Source organism: Meleagris gallopavo, chromosome 7 (assembly GCF_905368555.1).
Source record: "Meleagris gallopavo chromosome 7, MGAL_WU_HG_1.1, whole genome shotgun sequence".
Lineage (NCBI taxonomy): Eukaryota > Metazoa > Chordata > Aves > Galliformes > Phasianidae > Meleagris > Meleagris gallopavo.
The window spans coordinates 1580351-1596316 of NC_139410.1; the positions used below are offsets into that span (position 1 = coordinate 1580351).

The window sequence follows — 15966 nt, forward strand, 5'->3', positions numbered from 1 at the left end:
TGCAAATCCAGTAAGCAAGTATCTCATACACACTGTGAAACAATCTTCTAGAGCGGATTCCGTTTTTCACCAAAAGCATAGAAGTCATTAGTTTGGAAGGCAAAGGATGGGTCTTATGATCAAATTTATGGGATCAGTTCTCTGTTCGTCCATTTTCAATAGAATTCTCATGCATCTTACGCAAATGTAATGGAAAAAAATAAAAAAATAACACCACCACCATTTGTCCTCAATTGATTTCTTTCATTTTCTTTTATGTCAACCAGGTAATTTCTCGTATGCATAGAAAAACTGTACTTGATATCATAAAGTACCACGATGCAGTGTGAAAATCTGGTAGTCAGGCTATTTCTAGTGATCTCATGGTTCTGCTATGATTCATGAATATAGAAATCCATTAAAGTGCTTTCATTAATCCCTGATGCTTTTACTGTATTCAAAAGGCATGCAGCTTAAATACTGAACTGTACAATAGGCTTTAACCTTCTGCCATGCCTCCCTCCTGAGTCTCATTGGCTTAAGGAGGAAAACAACTGAAGAACTTGAACTATGTCAATGAAAAATTTAGAGACAAGTTAGGGCAGAATGTTTTGCAAGGCATGACTACCATGACTATCACATCTGAGTGAGTAATCAGTATTCTGAAGGCCACGGTTCATCATCTTTTTATATGAAAGAGAAAACATAGCTTTACCTTGTTGAAAATGGGTTGTGCGACCTACGTACAAATTAAGGCAGACAGGAGCAATAAAATGAAGCGTGGTGGAGGAAGGCAAGACGTTCATTTATTAAAAAAATGCAATGTATCTGTATTTCCCCCTCAAGTCACTGAGTCTCATTGAATGTGAAATGCTGTGTGACTGCCTTAGCTGTTGTTACTATGAAGACAGTTGTACTGTTAAAATTAATTTCCATCCCTTCTGCTTCCATCAAGCTAACAGCTTTCAAAAGCAACAATAAGAAGAACGGCCAAAGAAGACGAAAACTTACCAAATCTAAATTCTTCCCTCCTCCTCACTTAAAAGCAGTGATGCTTTTTCTGTGCTGTTGCTTCTGTAGCCATTGGGAGTGGCTCTAGACATAGGTAAGTGGTAGCAAAACTGCCTTTTAAAAGCGAAACATTTCTATGAATAGAAGAATATGGTTTTCTGCCTCCTGAATCTCTTCAGCTACTCCTTATCAACTAGCAGTGATCAGACGACTGCAAATATGTGCAGTTCATAGAGCTAGTCCCAACTAGTAGCCAACTGCTGCCATTTTCGGGTTGACTGAAATTTCTTTTAGCTCTCTTCCCCCTCAAAATCACTCACTCTTACCTAATGTAATGCTTTGAGGACTCACCCAAAGTTGTTCCAAACAGCTACAATCCGCTGGAGTGAGACAGTTGTTTGTAAAGACACGTGCACAGGAGATGTGCAGAGCATGGGGGAACCTCCCCGTTGGGTCACAGGAGCCAGGTCAGGCTGCCACCCACAAGCATTGAACCACTCTGCTTATAAATCCTGTCGTTTGTGCAGCTATGCCTTCTTCACCATCAGAAAGCCGTCTCACAGCAGGACAAGCACACACCAGCTATTTTGTGAAGTCCTTGCAGAGGGGAACTGCATGTAGCATTTGCCTCAGCACAAACACGAGATCAACGTCGCACCTCTGCTTCTCACAAACAAGACTTTCATCTCAACTTGCTGGCTGAGGTGAAAATTTTTGCTGCATCTCTACTGCCATCTTGAAGTGAGATGATTAGCTTCAGTTAGTCAGGATGCTTTATGGGGAGATAATTGAGATGTTAGTGGCTTCATCCAAAAGCATGCCTTGTTTATTCTTGTTTGGCCCAGCTGTCCAGCTCAGCTATCCTGATCAAGCAATTTCACTTTTGTTACCAACAGCTAGAAAACAACCAGCACATCTATCTATCCTTTACTTTATCACTCAATAACTCTGAATGGATCAGATCAAGGAAAAAAATAAAAAGATGCAATGATGAGGGAACTGGTGTTTGCAACACGAGAGGTATGTTTGAAAGCTGATCTTTGAGCTGAAAGTAGCCTCCCTCCACATCCCTCCACAACCGCCGGGACTTTTTCCATACTCTACCAAACCTTGAAGTGGCACAATCACTACAGAGTCCTGCAGCATTCACAGACAAGTGTTTCCCAGACCAAAGATGAATACTTTCATAAATTTAAAAACCAAGCAAGAAAAGTGACTTTTCACATATTCTTTTGTAATATAAAATCGAAACAGTCTTGTTTTCTTCTTTCCTAATACAGATTTTAAATTGACTGCTATGCTGGAAATAGACTGGGGACATTCATTCTTCTCATTCCAAGTTTAAAGATTAAGCTCTTCAATTATTAAATTGTACCCATAGCCAATAAGCTGCTGTGCAGTTCATCTTTAAAAGTAGGTGGAATCTTAGTGATCAGAATACCTGAAAGAAGGACGTATAAGCAAAACTGCTGTGCACAGATCTGAAATTTGTATTTGTGATGAAAATGCTGGAGATCTGCTGTATCAATTTACAGCTAAACCCAGGCTTGCTCGCAGGGGCCCAGGTCACTTTTTTATGTTTTCCAGCAGCTGCACAACACACAATCCCCATTCCCAAGCCACCACGCAAACCTGTGTATTGCAGCCATCTATGGGAATAAGCCACATTCCCACTTATCAAACTGTTGGTGCTTTCTCTACATGCAAAATTACATTTAATTAACAGAAGGCCGGATACCATAAGGAGGCATCACTGCTGCTTTCCAAAACTTGGCCCATGTGAGGCCTTGCTGTTTTATCCGGACCCACCAGCTCCAAGAGATGGAGGCCCTGATTTAATATTCAAGTTAGCTCACTTCCAAAGCTCCTTTCACATGAAGTACTACCTCTTAAGTCCCTCCACAGACCTAGCTAAGCTGAGACTACACAAAGGGACAGGAAATAAAACAAGCAGTCTGACAAAATGGCGTCCGACATAGAAGTGTGTATGAAGCAAAGGTGTGTCAATGAATTCCTCTGTGCAGAAAAAATGGCCCCCACTGACACTTGCTGAACATCTATGGAGAACAGCAGAGAATGTGAGCACAGTGAAGGGTGGGTGGTATGCTTCAGCAGTGGCAAAAGCGACCTGCTGCTGCAGGTTTTGACAAGCCCAGCATGCAGGCTCTTGTTCATCACTGCTGGGAATGCAGAGCTAATGGTGGTGACTATGCTGAAAAAAGAGTGTTTTGTAGCTGAGAACTTGCTCCATCAAATAGTGTTACTGTGCCCTTTCTATCTCTTGCTGTTTCCACGGAACTAAATAGGAGGCATTTATTTTGGAGCAACCTACATAAAATTGACACCTTGAAAATAAGCTTTATTTCAGTGCTCATTTCTGCATTGTGCAGCCCTCGTGCACAGGAGCAGGCTGAGATGGTGTAAGAAAATGGATCCACTTCAAACCAAGTCCTGCAAAACTACCAGGCTTCAGTCAAGCACCAGCACTGCAAGAGTTAAGAGCATGTGCTGTACATCACTGGTGGGAATAGCTCGAGAAGCAGAAATAGTAGGAATAGGATCCTTTACAATGATTTCAGTTTTTATTAACATATTTTTACAGGATATCCCAGTTAAGCCAGACAGCTTGTTTACAATAGGGCCCTGTCCAAGGACAGCTTAAAACTATTATACAGTACATACAGAAGGACAATACAGCCCCAGAATGAGCTACCAGCAGGCAGTAAATCATGTCAAAGCCTCATGTTACACCTGATTAACTACTTGGCTCCACTGCTGCAGCGTGTTCCAGGAATGCCCGCTTCAGTGTCGCTATGAGTTGTCAGGGTATTTATGCAATCTGATGGCAAGTTTCATAAAGTAGTGCCTCACTGTATCACTGAAGAGGAGTTGCTCGGTATGAACGTCGGAGCACACCCTTAGCACCTACAGTGTCCTCTGGTGCTATGCATTCCCTAAAAAGTGACCTCATGTCAGCTTCATTTACAAGACAAAAACACATCATATGGGTCCCCACAGGATCACCTAAGCCTGGATTACATCTCTATCTGAATTACGCTTCATCAAGCACACCCACAGTTCTATTCCTCACAAATCAGTCCGTTCTCTAACAAGGTCACTGCAATTAAATGGCCTCCCACCATTTGATTCTGCAAAATGGCTTTAAAATACATACTCTTGTCCAATTGGCAGCCTTACCTTTTTCACTAAACACACAAGCCTGCTGGCAGACCACACGGTGAAACCTTCACATCGTCTGAACATAAAGGAAACTTTGTTTATGTGAGATTCAAAATCAATCCTATCTGCTAAAGAGGCAAATTTCAAAAATATCCTAAAATATATAGGATGTATGGTGTCAAACATGCAAGGTGTTGTGGAAACCAAGTCATAATCCTTAAAGAGTCCATATTTATCCACCTGTCTCTCAGAAAGCCATAGGGAATTAACTGAGATGTAATGCACCTTGATCAAGACTTAGAGTCATACAAGTCAGCAGAAGTGCTTCTTAATTGCAAAATCCATTAGCTCTGGCTCTACGTGTGCAGCTTCTCCTAGACCCCTGGAGGAATTTAAGCAGCATTTCCTTAGAAAATGCAGGTGATATTTTAGCTTTACTCTTGATTTCACGTACTGGGGATCTGGTGTAAGTCAGGTCTCTCTGCACAAAATATAAACGTGGTGCAGAACCCAGTAAACCAATTTCTTGATTTTAGCACGCTGCAACACACAGGGTAGGCTGGGCACCTGAATTCTTTCTATTGCTTTCTGAGTGAGGCAATTTCGCATTCCAAATTATATCACAGATCACAGTAAGACACTGTCTTCTAAAATTGAACAAGCAGTCCAATTAAAACAAGAGCAAGGCTTCTAAAAATAACAGCAGAACAGCAGAGCAGGCATCCCTGGACTGCAAACCTATTTCTCTACTAAATCATAAAAGCATTTCCACAGCAATAGCTATCACAGGAAGAGTTGTTGACAAATGGAAAGCGTGATATTCAGTCGCCTTTTCCTAGAAGAAGATGACAAAAAGTCCTTCTTGGTTTTAGAATGGAGTAAGAACCAAACTAAGTACTGAGGCCGCTGCAAAACAGATATGTGCAACCTTTTAAAAATCCCTACACCTAAATGCAGATCACCCACAGGCACAGTCACTTAAGGAAGAGGAGGGCATCTGCACGGTACCAACCCTTGTGGTCTGCTTGTACGATCGCTTGTGCAGTTCAGAGGCAAGAAGGAAACCAACAAGACCTCTCCAGAAGGGCATCAAGTAAAACATGAATGTTGGGCAGCAGGGAACAAATCTCAGCTGGGAATGCATGAAACACTATCTGAGCAGCAGCTTCCAGGTAAGCACCTCACGGTGGGAAAAATGTCTAGGCATGGGTCAGCTGAGGCCAGCTTCTCAGAGGACTTTTCTTTCTGAATGCTGAACAAGGGACTTGTCCTTACAGGTGGCACAGAATCAAGGGACAGTAAATCCAGCAGGACCCCTTCAGACACTGAAAAGGATTCAAAGCTCACAACTGTTTTGCTGGGGGAGAAAGATCGGGGACAGCTAAGGAGAAGCTCAGCCACTGCTGAACCGGACCGCGGTAGCAGGGACTAGCAAATTGCTGCTCAAACCTTTGGGTGAGATGTGGCTGAGCAGCTGCAGAGCTGTGACACGAGCCGTTGGGCACCGTGCACCGACTCAGACACAAAGCACAAGGTCTCCTTTGTGGCCAAAAGTCAAGCCAGCTGCTCGGCAGGGAGAGGTCAGGCCGCAAAGGCAAGGCTAGGTCTGGGAGGAAGCTTACCAGTTGCCACAGACATTTAGTTGCTGTCTGCAGGGCTCAGCATCTTGAGCAGACTTGATCCTTGCCAATTTGAGCTGAACTTTTTAATCAGCTCTGTTTGGGAATATAGAAAAGTCAATGCACTTTTAGCCAATTTATTCATCTTCAGCTGGTTTTGTTTAGTAGCAAAAAAAATCAGAGGTCCAGCCTCAACTAAAATAAATTCAACCCTTCAAAGTTCCAGCTGCAACTGAAAATCTGTGACTAAGTGTAGCTGTATTCATTGCCTTGCTCAATTGCCTGCAAACAACAGAAATGGAAGCAGTGCTATCTGCCTGTACCGGGTGACTAAGTGCAGATATTACTTACAGGTGATTTTCTTTTCCTGGTCTTGCAAGTCTTTGCTCCGAGCACCAAATACCAAAGCCATGATGTGTAACACCACCTTTGCTGTCGAGCTGCGCTCCACCATTCCACAGCAATGTCCAAGAAGTCCTGTGTCTGTGGTAATTTGGTTTGCGAGAGGAGTCTGTAAGACAAAATTGAATGGAAAGCGCTGTATTCTTTCTACAATTGATCCATGCAATTTTTAAATTGACTTTCAAAAACGCACCAAACACGCCCAGGGGAAATAAACCAACGATGTGAATTGCTGCCTGAAACCACTATACAGGTAACAGAGTGCATTTATTGTGGTGGTGATTGAAAAGAAACTTTCCATAATGTATTTAGTAAACTCGACACTTCCCCTTCCACAACAAAAGGTTTAATATCACCTACAGTTATAAAAATGGTACTACATGTCTTGGTTTCCCCGATTCTGAAGTCACTGCTGAAAAGCTGAGCATTACACAGGACACATGCCTATAGCAGAGGGCTAACTACTACTCTCACTTAGCTGTAACGGCAGATTTGAGACATTATCTCAAGGCACAGATTTGTAAGAAGTGACTTGACTGCAAATAGGACTGCTTTCTCATACAAAGGCATGTACATTCAAGTGCAGCGCTGAAAGATAATTCAAGTTTTGTTTTGCCAGTATATCAGGCTAGATCAATTCTTGCTGTGGAACAACAAAGCTGGGTTCTGGAACTCAGGTTGTCCCAAAGTCTGGGAGTTAGGAGCAAAACTGCTTAAATTCATGGCAAGCCTCCAAATCCTGCCAAGCTTTCTCTTAGTTAACTTCAACCAAAATCTAGAAAGCAACTAAGACACCTTTTGTAGGTCAGCGAGAAAGCATAGTTGGATGAAGCCTGAAAAAACAAGCAAGCTTTGGTTTTCTTAATATTTCCTTCAATTAAAGCATTCTTATGGTAGTAGTTAAACAATAGAATGGCAAGTTTTAGCATGTGCTCTGACATGGGATTTTACTACCTCCAAACAAGCAGCAGGGTGAGATATCAAAGACATGAGTCCTGACTGTGTTAGGCTTCCACTGAAACTACACCTACAGTATTTCAGCAGAACAACAGTTTGCACTTGCATCATCTTTTCCCTTATTAAAAAAAAACAACACAACACAACTTGATCAGTGTTTCCATAAGAAACTTTATCAAATAAAATGATGTATCCAAACAGATTTATGATGCATCCTGTTTAGTCATGAAAGCATTTAATTCCGTGCGATGAGTGCACATGGGTGTCTGTTAGTGACTGTACTCCTGTCTTAAATATACATATTTAAAAATCTAATACATATATATTATATTATAGGCAAGGTCAAAAGGGAAAAAGCAGGGAAAACACAATTTAAGGTTAAAATTTCACAGAAGAGATTAAGAAAATTAGAAACGATGAGATAGTTTATTTCAACACTAATCTTAGCCGTCACAATAGTATTCCTATTCAAAAATAACACCTGCAAGATGGATACGACAGATGGGGAAACAGAGGTGCAGAAAGCAAGAAGCTCACATGGGCTTTGCCACACAGTCTGCAGCTGAGCAGGGTATGCACTGCTTCAAACGTTGATCACTACAATGCTGGCACCTTTCATTCCCACTTCTACAGTTCTCATGGCCATAGCAGCACGCCTATTTACCTTGTAGTGATAAGCACTTCGGATGAGAGGTGCACGTGACCTTTAGCAAGATGAAGTCAAGGCTTTTAAGCACTACTGCCACACGTACAGTCACTGCATTAATAGTCCAAGTCTGGCTATGGGGTGGAGTGCAGGAGGGATTTTCTTTTTTTTTTTTAACATAATAAGCTCGTTATATACTAATTCGATACCCCTACTTTGCATGATGATGCACAACCTCACCCACCCTAAAGCGTCTGTGTGGCCATCATGCTATTTTTCTTCAGGGCAAGCAAGTGTGCCTCTTGGAGTTTAAGGCAGACAAAAACTTAAAAAGAAGGGACAAAAAAAAGAACCATAATTACTGAAGCCTTTGATGACAATACCATAATACTGAAGAAGACACTACAAATAAACAAATAAAGCACTTGATTGCAGTGAGGAAACACAGTGATTTTGCAGGTCTGGAATCAAGTGGGCTTCTACAGTGTGAATCTGGACATTGCTCCTGGACAACACGAAGTGTCTCTTCCCTACCTTCGTGAACCCAGGCAATGCAGTGGTGTCTCCTGAAAGCAAATGCCTTCATGCAATTCAAAAGTGGCCGCCTCTGAGTCACCACAAAACTCCCATACATAATCTCCTGTCATTTGAGAACCTCATTAAACCTATCAACACTTGTATCTCAGGCTGATGAGACCGGAGAATTCAGAGACAGTGGCATGCTTTGCTGTCCCCTAGTTATAATCTGCTGAATTTGGGAATTCCCTTCATAGCTTTTCCCCACTGAATGATAACAGATAAGTCACAAAGACCAAAGATTCCTGAATGTATACCAAATTAAAGTAGTCTGTTTGAGGAAAAAAAAAAAAAACAAAACAACGCAGTTCACAACACAACATGAAGATACTAGTTTTCTGCAGAGCATTTGATGAACTACTTCCTGCCACCTGCAAAATAAACAGGAAAGTTTGAATTCCCATAAAGCATGAGTTGCTCTGTGATTTTGCTTGGTTCTCTTTGGCAGATGCCTCGTATCAGGTATGATTCATGCCCCAGCTGTGCCACCTTGAGCCATCACCATCGCATGGCTAGCATAAGGGAGGGTGAAACACTGGCTGGCAAAGCCCCCCAGTGCCTGCTTTCCCCAGAGGGCTCCAAAGCAATGGATCACAAAGAAGGCTCAGCAGCCTTCAGTAGCATCACGCCTTTCAGCACAGCTGTGAGTGCTCTGCGCACTCAGAAATAGCTCGATGTCATTTACTTCTCAGTAGCAGCATTTTAAATACATAAGTGTGGCTTGTAAAACAAAGTTAAAAATATATCTACCTCAAAAGGTATTAGCATCACTTTAACTGAGAACCTCTAGTTCAGTTCTCAGGAGTACACAGGAATCAGTGGTTTCTTTCTGGCAGAAGATAACGCTCGTGGTGTTGGTTATCTGCTTTGCTGCAGCAACGAGCAGCACTTCTCAGTTGCTGGGTCACAAGTAGGTCAGGTGCCCTCACACAGCACTGTGCAAAACAACCTGTACACAAAGTCTGATTTTCTGAAAGATACGCGTACACATTCGTAGGCATGAGAAGAACTAAACAAAGCAAGCACTGGGGAAAAAAATGATGAGAATTCAAAGATCTTTGCCTAAATCTTTTGGCTGTGAATGAAAACTACTGCGGCAGCGCTCCACAATGCATTTGTGATGCACTATTTTTTTTCCCCCAGAGGAGCGAGGCAATGCTCCGATTTTTTCCAGACTGTGATCTAGATGGCTGAGCCATCAGAGTGCCTGTAGGAAAATAGAATAGGCTCAGAATCTCACCAGTCAGATGCGGCAGATCATGCCCTAGAAGGGAGAAGAGGGAAGCTGAGATCACAGGTTCCCACTCCTGCCAATCAATGTTGCAAACTGTTCAAAGGGGAACTTATCATCTCACGTTCAAACTATTGAGAGATGTGAAAACTGCATATCATTAAATATTAGAAATGATTCATGAGTCAAAGAACAGGAGGAAGAAAAAAGTGATTTCCAGCATACATTTTAAGAGTATCTTCTTTTTTATTAAAGACAAGACCCTAAATGCACTTACTATAAAGTCTGAATGATGTTAGGAGCCCAGCTAAGAAACACAGACCTCAGAGTGTCTGCCCGGTCTTTTACACACCTAGAACAAGTGAGCACCTGAGCTATGGCATGAAAGACATACCACCCCAACCCAGATCTTTCAGCAGCTCGCTGCCCATTTCACCCCTAACACCATTCTGACTCAAGACTCTGCGATTTGGCAAGAGCACACTTGGTGCACTCTAACCCAGAGCACAAGCTTCAACAGCACCTAACACGCAACAGTGGCAGGAAGGAATTCCTGCTGTAGACATCACCTTGCCTCGAAATCTATGTGCCGTCTTGCAAATAAACACATAAATCAGTACTAAGGTATTTATTAGGACACAAAGACTACAGTTTAACTTCCTTACCATGCTGAGAGAACCAGACACGCAGTCTCTTCTCCTCTCCCAGCAGACTGCTGTAATCCTCTGACACTACAGGCTGCTTCACAATACCTCAGAGGGCAGAGGAGGAGTACTTTCTCCCACAGCTGAGAACAGGAACGAAAGCATGAGCTTGCTCAACATCGTTAATGTCCAACCACAAAGGCCCACATCTATTTCTGAGAAGAAGGAGGCCAGGTTTGGATTCCTTCTCCACGTACATCGCGACTGCTTCCTACGCAGTACAAAGTCCTCAGATCCTGATGATGGACTGCCTGAGTAATCAGGCTCCAGTAAATCAGCAACTCTCTCCTTAAGCCTCATTTGTTTCTCCAGGAGAAATAGAGAACGCCCATCCCTATCCTGCAGGAGCATCATCACCAAAGCACCTACAGGGAAGATGCAAGATGCAAGTTTGAATGACCTCAGACTGTAGAAACTGTAGAAAGAATTGAGCTTTGTTTGGTCCCTTTGTGGCTACAGGTTATTTTCTTCTTTGCTAACATCTCTCTTCATGTTATTGAGCAAGCTGGTCTAGCGAGAGGGGGCCCTATAGCAGGGGAATTGGAACTAGATGTTCAATGACTAGATGACCTTCAGGTCCCTTCCAATTCAAACCATCCTATGATTCTAAGATTGAGCTCTAGAAATCATCTTTTTCTCCTTGTGAATACAGGAGAACAGTGCAAGTTTTGTTCACACCATTAGAACAACTTTCAATGTTAAATTTTCATAAACAGTTTCAGTTCTCAATGTCCTTTTACACCATCAGACACTTTGGTTGTCCTCTAGTGAAAACAAGCTCATTTTCATTTCCGGTATGAATCAATCACGCTGAAAACTGATTCATACTGAACATTTTGAAACAAATTGAAAAAGCCATCTGGAAAATTCAGAAAAGATTTTCAAAATACATAAAGGACCACAACGCTCATCCATTTCTTTTCTCCCTCCCACCACCACAGGAACTGCACTAAGTGAGGGACACCACAGTTTGCAATTAACCTTCCCATGGCAAGAGCCTGTACTAGCAGTCTGCTAAGGGAGTGGGATCCAGGAAGAGAACAGATCTATAAGAGAAAAATTGAGCCCCAGCAATTTCTTGCAGAAGGCTTGAAATGAATACGAGGATCAAAGCAAACACTGCTTTCAGACAGCCGAGAAGGAAGACAATAAGCCCGTAACAGGCAGAACTGCCATCCTTCTTGTGATATCCAACGATACAATTAAGGTCAACTGTACAACTGCTTTCAATTTGTTTTGTTGGTGTTTTTTTTTTCCTTATAGCCTAGCCAAAGGAAAAAAAAAATGACAAATTCTGGAGGAGTGTGTTTTCTTATATAAACAGCATAAACAGATAAGCAGTTTCAGGGAGTAGCATAAATCAAGAGTTTATTTTACTGCCACCAGAGTTAAAACCCTTAATTTTAATACGGAGTTTTTCAAACGTTATCAAGTAGAGATAGTCAAACTTTGGTTTAATTACTCCCTTTGTGAAAAGACTTTATTAAATTAATTAACCAAGTTATCTTCTCAGAGTATGATCCATTTCTAATTCTAAAACTATCGATCTTTTTATTTGGAAGCCATTGTTCAGCATCAAATTGCTTTCTGCAATCAGCATATACTAGCGAGTTTAATAAAGCTCAAGGACTCCTCTAAGGTCCTAAGAGACTGAGAAACAAAAATATTCATAAGTATCCTGAGAAATTACCATTATGCATAGTCATCCCGACCCCAGGTATAGAAGGCAGTAAGAATTTAAGTAACTATTGACAGTGTGAGTCCCAAGTGAGATTACTATGAGAAATTCTCTTTTCTGTCATCCAGTCAGCACTGACTTTCATACTAATCAAGTTGCATGACCAAGAGATTCCTCTTTTTGCCCTCCAGGTTACACTCCACAGAGGTATATATAAACACTATCGCCCAAATCACTTTGATTTTGTATTTCTTTCTCACACTCTGCTTTGGAAAACAGTAATCACCAAGTTCTCAGTTGCCACGCAGATAAAAAGGATCATTACCGATGGACGAGGAGGCTTGTATCAAGTAAGAAAAAAGCTTCCTGAGAGTCCAGTCTGCAGTAAACTGAAAAGTCTATTAAGACAGTGCTGCTAGAATTCCACAAAATCTACATAACTCAAAATGTGAAAGGAAACCTGACTCCAAATTCATTCAGGAAAAGCAAAATTTGAATGTACACGAGAGCTTTTAGGAGGTGGAAGACTTAAAGAGTTCATACATATCAAAGGATGGAAATTGCTGAAAAAATACTTAGTATAACAGGATGTTAAGCAAAGCAGATTCATGAAATTCCACATATACAATTTTTCATTATCAAAAGATGGTTTCATTTACACTATAAGGCAGTACAAGACCCCATGAGTTCATTCCTTCCCCCTTGCTCTTCTAAACTACCTTGCCTGCCATCACTTCTTTCCATGCCTTTTTCCAGCCTTTCTCCACAGCTGCCCTTTCTCTAAACAACAGCAGTCTGACATCCAGGTGGAATCGAGGCCTTTCAGATAATTTTTCATCAACATGAGGATTTGTGCGGTTACTGCAGGACCCCAAGCGGCATGTGCTTTAAACGGTGTAAGAGAGATGTGCTAGAGAGATCTACGTGATGTGTTAATTACTTTTTTTTTTCCTAGCTGGTATTGTCTTGGATTTGAGTGAGGTTGAGGTATGTATACTTACTTCAAACAGATTTATACACTTGCACGTACGGCTTACTCATTACTGGAAGGAAGAAAACATTTTTTCAGCATTTGAGAACAACTAAATAAACAAACAAAACCATTTATTTCTGAGCATAACAATCAGTCTTTTAGCTACACGCAAATGCAGAGCCAAGAGACCTTTCTAGCACTCATAAACAGCTTGTTAGAACATGCAACTTCAGGACAACATCACTGTTCCTGTCTTTTCCTCCAAATAGAGGACAGTAGTGGATGTGACCTGCACGCACGACTGCTGATTTATGCTGTGCTGACTCGGAGGAACTACACTGCCAGCAAGACAATTTCTCATGATTACAGTGTTTACAAGTCTCACTGAGTCCAGAAGTCCTTGTTTTGAATGCAAGAAGAAAAACTATGAACGGCTCAGGCACAAGACATAGTGCATGTACAGCATGCTCAAGCTAAATGTCTCCCTTATGTAAAAGATAGATGAGACATACTCTAATTAAGGGTTAGTCAGGGAGTATAATGACCGGAGGCCAAACACAAGAGATGATAATCTTGATTACAGGTTGGTCACACTGATCAAAGTAATATATTGGCTCTATATTCCTAGAAACAACTTTGTGAACTTTTGATTAGAAGATTACTGTGTCCAGAATTCCTTCTCCATTATTTGAGACTTTTTCTTCCCTTTAAGTAGCCCACATAATTTAGCCATTTGCTTCTTATTCACCTGCTTTTACTGGAGCTAAGCGCTGATGAAGCAGAACAAAATGTTTCGCAGCACAGATTAAATTTGACCTACCAAACTCAACAAGGGCTCCAACCTCTGTGGCCTGTTTTCCCTCACGTTCCTCTGCACCTCCGCCCCAGGGCTGCACCCTGTGCCCTTTACTGTGCATTTTCAGAAATTCCCTTCCACCCAAGGGCTGCCCCAGGCTCTTTCCTTCATTGCCCTCTACTTCACAAGCACCATTTCAGCCTGTGTTGCCTTGCCTCGTGCCCTGCTGAACTTCCTTGCCAAGGGGAGCCAGAACTGCCCGATCCTCAGCTTCTCCTGTCATGCTGGGTGTTTCTGGAGCTCCTGGCCTGCCTCCTGGCCCCTTCCAGCTGTTAGCGGCCCTCACTGCTTGCCTCGAGCCAGCACCTCCAGCATCCTGCCTACCCACACACTCTCCTCCAGAGCCCCATTGGGCTGACCCAGGCCATCTCTTTCTTCCCATTTCCCCACTCCGTAGCGGTTCTCCTTACATCTCCAAGCATTGTCGCACGCTCCACAAGGTGCAAACACAACTCCACTGACCCTTCTTCCCAGAGCATAGAGCTCTGGCACGGTCACTGCTCAGCTAGCTCTGCTTGGGTTCCTGCTCCTCCTGCCACGTCTCACAAGAAGCATTTCAGCTCTGTGCAAAAATGCTAAAGCCACCTTTTGCTCACCTCTGATTGCTTCACCACCTTCAGTTTCTCTTCCCTGCTATCTGCAGTGACCTATTCCACATATGCTTTAACTTCCTCCTGGCCCCTCACTTAAGCCTTTGCAACCCAAGTCTTCTTCACAGCCGTCAGCCAGTGCTCTGTGCTTCCCACCCTTACCTGCCAACTTCATTCCTCCAGCAGCTCAGACCGCCATACCTTCCTTTTCCATTCTCAGCCACGCTACAACCCCTTGGATCCAGTGGGTGACCACAAGCCTTTTTATTCCTCTCCTCTAGACAAAGCGCACTTCCCTTCATTCAGCTCCAATGAGTTCTGCGAGGCCTCAGAGGTTCCCTCACCCCTCTACAGCATCCCCTCACTGAGAGAACCTCCTGCCTCCATGACAGTCTGTGCCACCGTCTGCACAGCCGCTCCCACCCTTGTCATCAGCTGCCCTCCCTGCATCAGGAGGAAGAAGCAACCACTGTTTGGGCACTGAGCTCTGACCCTCAGGCAAGAAATGGCCTTCAGATACCCCGGGGAATACCCCAAGTTCCTTCTTCTTGAAGTAAACCTGAATAGATACTGAAAGAACAAGATCTCCTTAACAACAGCCACTCCCCCAAGGACCTTGTTTTAAAGGTTAGGGGAGAGAGAGCAAGCAAAAAGGAACCCTGTTATTACGTTATTTTACTGGGATGGTGTGATCTACCCATCCTCTTATCATCATGGATATCAGATGTGAAAGGATGCTTAAAGAATGAGTACTTAATCTAGAAGAAAAGACAGGTAGTTATCAATATTTATTTAGAAGCTAAAGAAAAAGTGCAGTGCAATAGTTCCCCCTACTGACAACATGAAATTAAATTGCTAATAAATGTTATTTATTGGGTGGTCTTCAAACTGCTAATTCAGTGTCCCAGCATCGCTGCTACCTGAGCCTGCTGGTACACAGCAAACCACCTGAAAATCAGCTGCTCTGGCAATGATTTGCCTAGTGGAAGAGAACCAAATACAAGAAAACTCCAGCAGATCCTTGAGATCACGTGTACTCAAAAGGTCAGTATGCAGTCCCACAGAAAAAAGGATTAATGAATGTGTGTGCTCTGAATGAACTGGTGGGATATCCGTCAGCAAAAAAAAACAACAAACATAAATGTGGGTGAAGTGCAGCTGTATCTCCTCCTGTGAGTGCCAGTCTTAAGGACACACAGCAGGCTCTTGCCAAAATTCATCTGAGCTTAGGGCCTGACCTCTGCAGACAAAGAGGGAGCATGACTTTCCAACTCATCCCCAGCCCCTGACAAAGGGCACTGAAAACATTCTTTCTGCTTTAGTATCGCCTCTTTGAGCCAATGACAGCCAAGTCAAATCAGAACCAAGAACAGCCACTTACAGGAGCCAAAATAGTAGTTGGGTACGACACGTGCATCTGGTTGTTGGTGGCAGCAGCTGGCTCTGCATCCATAGCTTCCATTTCTGTTTTGGAAAACTAGCGTGACTTTGTACACTGGTTATTTTACAAGAACAAAAGGCTGAAGAAAATCCTCCAGGACGTTACAGCCTGACCTCACTTGGA

The 15966-nt window shown here is 42.7% G+C and overlaps 1 protein-coding gene across 2 annotated transcripts in view; it reads right to left on the bottom strand.

Moving 5' to 3' along the window:
- The window catches only part of MYO1B (myosin IB), a 123002-nt gene that overhangs the window by 105385 nt on the left and 1651 nt on the right, over positions 1-15966 (bottom strand). The window contains exon 2 of one of the 2 annotated variants that reach the window (XM_085227863.1): positions 6141-6300. The gene's annotated coding sequence lies outside the window, so the exon portion shown is untranslated. Of the gene's footprint in view, positions 1-1341; positions 1695-6140; positions 6301-15966 lie in introns of those variants that run through there. The other variant, XM_085227859.1, reaches the window with a different exon arrangement.